The following is a 10,691-nucleotide window of genomic DNA, read 5'->3' as shown; positions in this document are numbered from 1 at the left end:
GGTTTATGTCAAAACAAGGACATATATTGAATATTTTCGGCATATAGAAAGACCGATATATATATATATATATATGTACCTGCCAGTAGGATGGTTTACCACCCAATGAGAAGACAGAATATCATATTAGAGTCAATTCAATAAATTTTGAAATATATAACATGGGCGATTTTGATCATTTTTGGTAAGAAGACTTAACACCCCATGAAACCAAAAATGTTATATACGTGTAATTTTTAGAACAATACCTTCCTGAAATCCTCAAAATACCAAAAATTAGCTATAGCATTATATAGAGGCTATACCTAAACCGATATTTCAATTTTTGGTAGGAAGATTTTCCATCTAATCATAACTCAATCTATCAAATATTGGTTGAAAAAACCCGGGTCCGAAAATCGTGGGTCAATATGGAATAGTTCAAAATCTTGCTGAAGACTTATTTTTTTATAATGGACTACAGGATTGCTGGCAAAGTCAGGATTTGTATATCCTCTACACTACAATGTTAGGAGGTTTGTAACCCTAAATCATCCTAAGGTACTTAGGCTTGTAAGATGCAAAAGGAATGAAAATATACCCTTATTTAATGTTCATCCAACATGATCTGAGCCACGCCAAGAATATCGGGAATTGTCTCACGAGTATAGCATTCATAATATTTTTTCTACTACCTTGCACGGTCGTTCAGGTTCAGTCCCCTACTCGGGGTACTAGGACTTATTCCAAAATTCATATTGGTGGATTGGGAGAAATAGCGCTTCAACCCTGCCAAATCAGTTGCTTATGCCTTACCATAGGTATTTCGTCTAAGCCCAACGCTTTGCATAACTTAGCATATTTGTAAAATCTTTACCTAAGGACTAAAATATCTCATCTCATATAGTTTAGACCGATTTTAACTATATAGTGCCCTACCCAACGTTTGCTCGATTAAGACGAAGTTTGGCAAAGCGCAATTGCGAGAATGAAATGTTCCAAGTTTTGTTTAGATATGCATATAGCTCCCATATATATTATTTCGCCAGATTTCATGTAAATGTTCCATCAAATACCCTTCGTGTATTAAGTTTTACAGAAATCGATTCAGATTTAGTTATAGCCCCCTGGACTTGGGATGCCAAGTATGCTTTAAATCGGCCAAGATGTACATATAGCTCTCATTAGAGATGGGTAGTTTCGGAACGAACTTTTGTTGATCTGATTTATCTATTTGATCTCGTTCCATTTATTAATTCGTTATTTTTGTGATATTAGGAAATCCATTCTTTTTTGACAGATGGTTCTAGTAATTGATTTCTCGTAAAGCATCGATATCCGATACTGTAACAGCCAATTATTTGTAACCTTGGTTTCATAGATTCCGTTCAGGAATTTTTGATGTTGAAGATGCACCTCGCACAGGCCGGTCGACGAAATTGTCGATAAAATTTGAGAAATTATTGAAGTTGGTCGGCTTCATTAAACCATTTACAAAAAAAATTGGATTACTTGAATGGATTTTTGTGCTTATGGGCCCAAAGTTGAATTCTTCGAATTGAACTATCTAGGAGTCGGAACTGTATAGAGCACAGGAACTATATTAACACTAGATTGCCGAGAGCAGTCATTTTGACGGTTTTTAAATTTCAAGTACAAAAACAATTGTGTATATTATGACTCAGCTTTTTAAAATTTGGTGACTTTTTCTACCACATCGAACTACGTTTATTAATCATAGTAGCTGCTTCCTCCCCTCTTTCATTCCCCGTATTCACATGTGCTATACCTAAATAGCCTAAAAGCGGTCATTTTGACCTTTTTGAAATATTAAATAATCAAACTACTTTTATTACTGTATAAAGTAAATTTCTTATATGACCAGATCGGTACAACAACATCGAAACCCGTTTGCTACTCTAGAAACACATACGAACACACAAATCGGGAAAAATTAATTTTATATTTCCAGTCGATTTCACTCTTAGAGTAAAGTCTTCCTCTTTTTTCGAACGTTTTGTCCGCGCTCTTATTTTTCAAAAGGGGAAACCCGAGAGCCCTACCACCGAAAACAAATAATAACAACGTTTTGTATGATTGTAAATAATGTAACAAATATTAAAAAAAATATTTTAAAAAAATTTCTTTACACAATAAAAAATTTTTCAGAATGAAGTCATTTTGACCGATTTTAGGCAATATAGGTATATACAAAATTCCCGTCTTTCTAGTGTTAATGAACTAGTTACAATTCGGTATATATTTATATTACTGAAGGTTACACTAAGAATCTTAGGAATCGGACATCCGATTTCCCCTTACCTTACCGGTTTTAATTTTTAATGGATTTTAAAATCTTTTTTAAATTCCTTCTATAAATCCCCAATAACTTTAAATTAAATCATTTCATATCGCCTCGGTCAATATTTTTATTACCCTAATAATGGCTATTTCATAGTGGTAAAAAAAACTTCATCAAAATCATAGTTGTTAAGGAAAAACTATAACGCCCCGTGATCTATTTTTATGTTATTAAAATAGTTGCCAGTACTTGCCCCTTTATGGCCTTTAAGGATTATATTGATGTTTGCTTCCGAACCAAAGTGATTGCAGTAAATGATGACGACGCCGACGATGATGTGGTGGCAGTATTGGCCTTAAGCCAAAGGTAAAGTAATGAAGTTGGTCGGTTTGTTGGATAGCAAGGAAACTGCACTGCAATACCTTACCTGCCGCATCATATCTATGCGCTAATATCATCAGAGCAGTTTTCAAAGTCATTGCAATGAAGATAAGTTTGTTCAACCAGCGACTTCTTTGGGAGAGAAATAGAAACTCTTTACGTTACAATATTATTTTGTTTTTTCGTACGACTAGCCATGTTTAAGCTTAGTGGCCTAGAGCAAATGTATGTCGTTATAAATGTCTGTCCATTGGCTGATATGTACTCCAGTTTTTATTGTGGTTATCCTCCACCAAACTGCAGGCATATTAAAGGCTCTGTTTTTTCGAATTTAAATATTTTATAGTTCTGTTTTTGGTATCCTGCACCTTATGTTTGCTCCTTTAGCTAACACATAGATATTTTTGTTTATCATATTAGTTTACTGCAGTAAACTACTTTTCATTCATTCACTTAATCTCTCGCCACTGCTGGTGCATGTGGTTTTATATTATGTGGGAACTTTTTAATTTTACTTAACAGTTTTTCTGTTTTTCAAGTGCATCATAGAGGTTATGTGCATACCACAACCACTTTACACATCTAAGAGCATGTTGCATCTATTTATGCTGCTGCCTCTAACTGAGGCAGTCAGCCAGTCATCACCTGTTTCTTATGGAAAATTAAAGTTGAGTATTTTTATTATCCTCATCAGTAGTAGTTGTAGTGGTGGTAGTTCCATTTCATTTCCACGGAATGTTGCTCTCTATATTTTATGCCTAAACGATCGAATGCCGGAGTTTATGACTCGGTGAGTGGTAAGGCTGTTTTCTTGCTTAGTTTTGTTCTAAGCTGGAATATATGGATTTTTGTTGAAAAACAAAGAAGGATTTTTTGTGTTCTATGACCAATGAGGTTACAGTGGGTTTAAAGGTCCACTTTTTTTGAATAGATCACAGAAAGAAGGAGACATAGAAAGAGAATTTAAAAACAAATCTTAGTCGACAGGGGCTTTACAGAAGGGGGGACATTGGGTTTACAGAAGAGGATATCCTAAGGTTGTTGTAATACATCGAGATAAATCAAGCTTAAAAATTATATATCTGATGATGTTGGCTGCATCAGTACAATATCTTGTCAGTCGAACAGATCCTGATGGAGTCTTCTTTATATGAACATACACGTGTCATTCATTAAAAATATTTCGCAATCGGAAAAAAGTTAGGTATTTGGTGCACCATTTAGCTTAAAACGATCGAAAATATATGTGGGAGCTATATTCAAATCTGAACCGATTTCCCAGAAAATCAATACAGTTCATTCTAGATATTCCCTGTAGATATGGCCTAGCGTTGTCTTGGTGGAACACGACACCTCTCCTGTTGGCCAAATCTGACCTTTCTGGTCAATTGCTATCGTGCTATCTTCATACGGTCCAGTTGTTGACTGTAGAGATCTGAATTTAGCGTTCAGCCATATGGAAGCAACTCATAATAAATAATACCCTTCCGTTAGTCCTGGTTTGAGGTGCTTCACCGCTCTTTGACCACGATCGTATGTGATTTGTTCTTCATCTTCTGTCACCATCCGTTTAAGAAATGGGCCTATCTCATTCCGTTTGGCCAAGGTTTCGCAGATGGAATTTCGATCCATCCTATTTTTTTCTGTTAATTGGTGTGGCACCCAAATATCGAGCTTCTTTTTGAATCCAGTGTTGTGGAAATGGTTAAAACCAGTTTTATGATAGATTTTTAGCTCCTGAGCAATGTTACGACTGCTAACATTACGGTCAACTTATAAAAATAAAATCGGAGAAATTATCGAAAAAAATGTTTTTCCTTTTCCGTTTCGTACCATTCGATAGGATAGGATATATGATGCACTATTTAAATCCAATCGAACGAAAACATATAGGAGTGATATATCCAAACCTGAACCGATTTCCACAAAACTTAATAGAAGATATTCCAGGCATAATTTGGTACGGTGTGTAAAATTTCGTCTCAATCGGACAATCGCTGGGTATTTGGTGCGCCATTTATAAGGGAATATATTTAAATCTGAACAGATTAAAACTAATTTCAATATGGCTCGTCAGAGGGCCAAATAAATGCGCAGTGCGCATTCGGATAAGAAATGCGATCCGATTTTTGCAAACACAGGTTGCTGGATGAGAGGACATGTATAAAGTAACTCAAAAAGTGATTATTTGCATATCCTTAAAAATAACCATGGGTCTATCCTGCTTCCTTTTATAGTTACACATATATGCCTAAAGGCGTAATACCCTGTCCCACAGTGTGGTATAGGGCATAACGAAATCATTTCGCATTTGACAAAGTGGCGCCCAATGTGAAACACAGTTTGAAACTATGTCTATAGTACAGTGAGGGTATAACCCTACCCTAATGTAATCAAAAGTATGCAGCCGAAAGTGGCAACCAACATTATTTCTGGACACGCCACATCTATTTTTTTATTCGGGACTAACTTAATTTTTTTCTAAAAATATTTAACATTTCTCCATCACGACCACTGTGCATCGGTTTGATCACCTTCATCATTATCTGTTGCGGTATATGCTGAAAGCATCCCTGTCTGGTCTTTCGCCAAGTCTAGGATTTCATCAGCTGTTCTAAAAACATTTTTAAATCTAAGGCGGCTGCATTTATACCCAATCCTTAGAATGGTCTTCGATGTTGTTTTCCCATCATCAGCATCATCCCGGTGATGATGGCATATTTCATACAATTACATTGTCGTCGTTGTTGCTGTTGTTATTGTTCCTTATACCCATATTACAGAATAAGAGCTTAAAAATAAATGAAGTGCACTTTAGCAAGGTTTTGGTCTTCTGCTGTTTTTGCTATTTTTTCTTGTGTATCTTCCCTTAAGCTAATCGAAATTTAAAGTTAGAAAATGCTCCTCTATTAAGATAATGAATATTGTTGTTGATGGGATGCTGCTGTAGCCGGTCGATTTTATCCTAGATGTGCATTGGAGGATGGAGTAGCATTATTTGGTGCATTTAGAGTTTGTCTGTAGGATTTTTTTTTTTTTTTTTTTTTTTTGAGTGGCTTAGTGTACCTTCAAGCACTTGCTTGTCATGAAGTGATAAGAATGAAATTATCGTTGACTGGGAGATCACAAAAATAAAAACAAAGTTGGGATTCTATGACAAGAGAAGAAGTTAATCACAGTATAAAAATTGGTGCAGTGACGATACTTTTGAGGTATAATGCACCTAACTAATTTTTTTTATTTAAATAATAAATTTTTAATAAAACATTTTTTCTAAACTAAATTCCACATTAAGAATAAAATGTGAAAAATAGTCTGGACTTACGCATTTTCAGATATTGTTTATTATATATGAAGACACTTACCTAAAAAGAAATAAAAAAATGTATTAATAAATATGAAAAAGTATGTTATTCGTTTTAAATTTTATTATATGTAATCTAAACTTCGTGCTAACATTCCTTGCATTTACTAAATATTTTCATATTCCCAAAATTATTTAATTACATATTTTAAAAATTTTCCACATAAATACAAAACAAAGAATTTAAATACTCCGATAATTGTTTGTAAATGCCATAACTAATTTAAACAAATTGGAGGAGAAGAAGAATAATGGCGATATGGAAAATCATTTGCCATAAAAATGCATAATTACGCACACAGACAATTAATAAATGTTAAATGTTATTTAGAAGTTATTTTTTCCCAACAATAACAACAAAAAAAAAAAAACAAACGACCGCAACATAATTCACACTTTCAAAACTAAAATGCTGTGGGATTTGGGAAAAACACAACTGTGTGAACATAACAACACAACGACAGGGGGTCTCAAGTTATTTCAAAATTTTAAAATTTTATTGGCGTATTAAAAATGTTATATATTAAAAAATATATGGCAAAGTTTTTTTGCCATAAATTATCAATCGCTATAACAAAAATCTGCTTTTAAAAGGACTGTTTCCAGAATGAAGACAAATGTCGCAGCTTGACAAATTTCAATTTAATTCGCATATGGAAGTTCGCATCAGGGCGAAATAAATACAAGCTATGAAACATACGACTTTTGTAAAGCCACATAGCCCAATATGCCTAATGAGCCGCTTAACCAACGGCGAAACGCGTCGCATAATGGTGGGTACGTAGGGTCTTCTCCTGGCTTTCCCTTTCATTGCAAAATAACTCACTTAAGTTGTATGACTCTAAAATATAAATTGTAGAATTTTTAAAATGTGCATCAAATTTTTTGAGCCACTGTATCTATATATAATATCATTGGACAAATTGCCTACACATGCACATTCTCTAAAAATTTGATTCTATACGTATATTGACTTTTTGTTAAATTTGAAATAATTAATTTTGTGTATAAAACTAATTCACGACAAACACCATGGATTCACGAAAAAAAAAAACACAAACATTAAATTTAAAACTAAATATTTTTCATTGTCATTGATATTATTTTTGAAAAAAAAAAACAACAATAGCCCATAGGCAATTCTAAAACAACAATCTAACTGATAGCTGCAAAAAAAATCCCCAAAAAAGGATGGGTAATTGCTGGCAGACATACATACATTTACACACATCTGTTTCACTGTCACGCTTTTTAAAGTTTATTTAAAATTCGTAGTTTATGTAAATTATATTATCACATTCTATTGTTATTTGTTGTTGTACACATTTACATATAATTAACTATATAAAATTTTTTGTGTTGTGTGTTCCGTTATTGTAATTATTTTATTTAGAAATATTGACCTGACTCCGTAGATAACAATGAGATGAGGTCAGGTAATGGGTTTATTATTTCGTCTCTCCCCCCAACAATCAGGGGCCATATCAAACTCTTACTCACAACGGATGTATCATTCATAGTTTGTCGGTCGGTTACGGAGACAATAAAATGTTGGTCCACTATAATGTATTGTTGATTGAGAGGATGTTGCTGATGAGGAATGATAATGATGAAGTTAAGCATACAACAAATAATCAGGATGATGTTTTTGTTCAGGTCAGGTTATTAAATTTACTAAACGCCCACGCATAAACTTAGGACAGATATGTCAACACATTTGTGTTGTATTTATCCTAACAAATCTCAGTGTTTGGACTTAGGAAATAAGGCGGATTGTATAGAAAATTATTAGAAAAAAATTATATATATAGATTATATATATATATATATATATATAAAAAATTATTATATAAGAACACTATAAAAACACTTTTGTAGGATCTACTATTAAAGTCCTTTGGATTTCTTATGGGCTAAAGAACCAAGATTTTTGAGTGGAAAAATTCGTCAGAGTCAACCCCATTCGACTATTCCCTAGTTCTTGTGTAATATATTAGTTTTCTGGCCCTGGGAATTATGTTGTTTCTATCCACCAACTTCTACTCCCCCGAAATTAAAAGTTTTGGTCTAAAAATCCACAGATCCATGTTACTGAGGAACAATTTATTTGGAAGAAATTTTTTCAGCTCACAGGGGCTATTTTCTTAACAAATCTTCCGTCCATAAACTCAGAATTTTCTGTTCGGAAGAAAATTAACGGGACATAGACACAGAAGATTTTATTAAAAAATATGCAGTCGCAACCTGCGACTTTTTAATTATATAAAATTAAAAAATCGCAAGTCGATTATAATTATATAATTGTAAATATTGTGGAGGAGATACCAGAAAGAATGAACCAATGGGTTCCATTTAGGGACTTAATTGGAAAAAATCGGATAGTCCGTTCTCATGATATTATACAATTCATGTTTTTGTACAATTTTTACCATTTTGTGGGGAAGTACCAGAAGGAATGAACCGATATTCCCCATCTCCAAACTTGAACTAAGTTTGGTAGAAATATTACAATGTGCAAAGTTTGAATGAAAGCGGTGACTCCCTTCGAGACTTATCGTGCGCACCAGCCGTCCAGACAGCCGGAATTTGTAAATGGGCTTCAAATTGTCTGAAACGTATTTGGCACAAGAAGCATGGAGACCAAAACTAATATTTCGATGAGGCGCATTTTTGCCGTAGCAAGCAGTATATACCTCATTACCCTGAGGGTATAATAAAAAACTTGGCTCAAGTCGGCCGGGCCGAACTTTTTATATCCTCCACGTGTGGTGTACAATAAAAAGTTCTTAAATCGATCCGGATTTTTATATGAGGACCAGGTTTTTGCATTATGTGGTAATATGTTGTTCATGCTCTGAGAAAATAATGGTTCAAAGTTTCAGACATTCATGCGTGGTACCGAAAATAATACGGGGTATTTGTATCTTACAACATTTATCTATATAGAATAATTTCTGAAAAGATGTTTTTATTCACAAGGATTCCAATATTCTAAATTATAGCCATTACGATGAGAAAATTTGGTTAGGTACTTAAAAATTCCTAATGTCCCATATAAATAATTTTTCGCAAAAATGTATTTTACCTTACTAGAAAATATGTCGAAACATGGATGTATATAAATAATTTTATGCCAACCTTTTACATCAAATTACAGCCACATCGGTGGGAAAATGCGGCTAAAGCCAAGAAAATACCGATAATATGGGAAAACTGTGAATCCAAAAAATAAAATGAGTTAGGAAAGTTCAAATGTCGGACGGGGCCGTCTATATGATACCCTTATCCACTTTGGGCACATATAAGATATGCCCATATGTAAAATATCCTTTAGATATAACAGACATAGCAACTTTGTAGGACCATTGAAATGGAATCGGACGAAATTAACTGCGTGAATTACATAAATATTTGAACTAAATTATAACAATCAATCGGACATATATTGGAAGTATTGTGCTCCATTTACATAAAATCGGAGGAATCTATATATGGTAGCAATATCTACATCTGAAACGATTCCAACTAAACATCGCATTCATCTATCTGGACCTAAGTCTGTACTCTGTGCAAAATGTTGTCCCAATCGGACCAATATTGGGAGTTTGGTGCACCATTTACATAAAATCGGGCGAAACTATATATGTGAGATATATCTAAATCTGTACCGATTTTCTCCAATTTCAATACGGTTCGTCCTTGGGCCAAATTATTGACATGTGCTAATTTTCATTTAAATCGAATCATAAATGTGACCTGTACTATACATGTATGAACGGACATGCACAAATCGACTCAGAAAGGGATTCTATGCATATTCTTAAAAGGAACCATGGGTCTATCTCGATTCTTTTTGTCTGTTACAAACATATGCACAAAGATTAATACCCTGTACCACAGTGTGGTTAAGGGTATATTTACAAGGTGAGACCTCAAAATACCAATGTACCTTTATATCGGGGCTACCATAAAAAGTTTACCGATATATCTCATTTTCAATACCGAAAAGACAGACGGATAAAGCCAAATGTAATGGGTCTCCGACGAATATTTCCAGGTATGGCAATCAGAATAACAAATTTTTATTTTAAAATCCACATTCTGATGGGGGTATAAAATCCATTGTTCCAAGATAGTTTGTTGTGTTATCAATATATTATTTGTTTATTTGCATACATATGTCAATTGCTAATATTTCCGTTTCCATTGATTTCCTCTATCCCTATCTCCCTCACCCGTCTCCCCCATCTCCCGCTAATCGTGTTATGTCACCATGTGTGTGTACGTGTGGTTACTATTTATGTCTATTTTGTCACTTTTGTGGTTGATTTTTCAAAAATTCTATTCAAATGCCGTGTTTATAATTTTCCAATGATTTGTTGTTATTGCTGCTCTTGTCCGGTTGGCTGTTTTGGTTGGATGGTTGATTGGTGAGGTTGATTGATTGCTCATTTTTCAGTGCAATTACTTTAATTACTGTTAAGTATTCATAAATTGTCATATCGAGTTCGGAATTAAAATGGGCACACCTTAACAATGAAAATAAAACCGCCCACCCACACAGAGACACAATGTAAATGATATTTAAAGAGATGATGGTAAATAAACGCCCAAGCACACACACACACAAATACATTTCAAAACTGTGAACGTGAGGAAGTTGGC

The sequence above is a fragment of the Musca vetustissima genome, unplaced genomic scaffold, assembly GCF_032173495.1.
Source record: "Musca vetustissima isolate MV318-11 ecotype Yass unplaced genomic scaffold, APGP_CSIRO_Mvet_v1 utg844, whole genome shotgun sequence".
In the NCBI taxonomy this organism is placed as follows: domain Eukaryota; kingdom Metazoa; phylum Arthropoda; class Insecta; order Diptera; family Muscidae; genus Musca; species Musca vetustissima.
The sequence above is the reverse complement of the archived record's forward strand: the minus strand, read 5'-3'. Positions refer to the sequence as shown.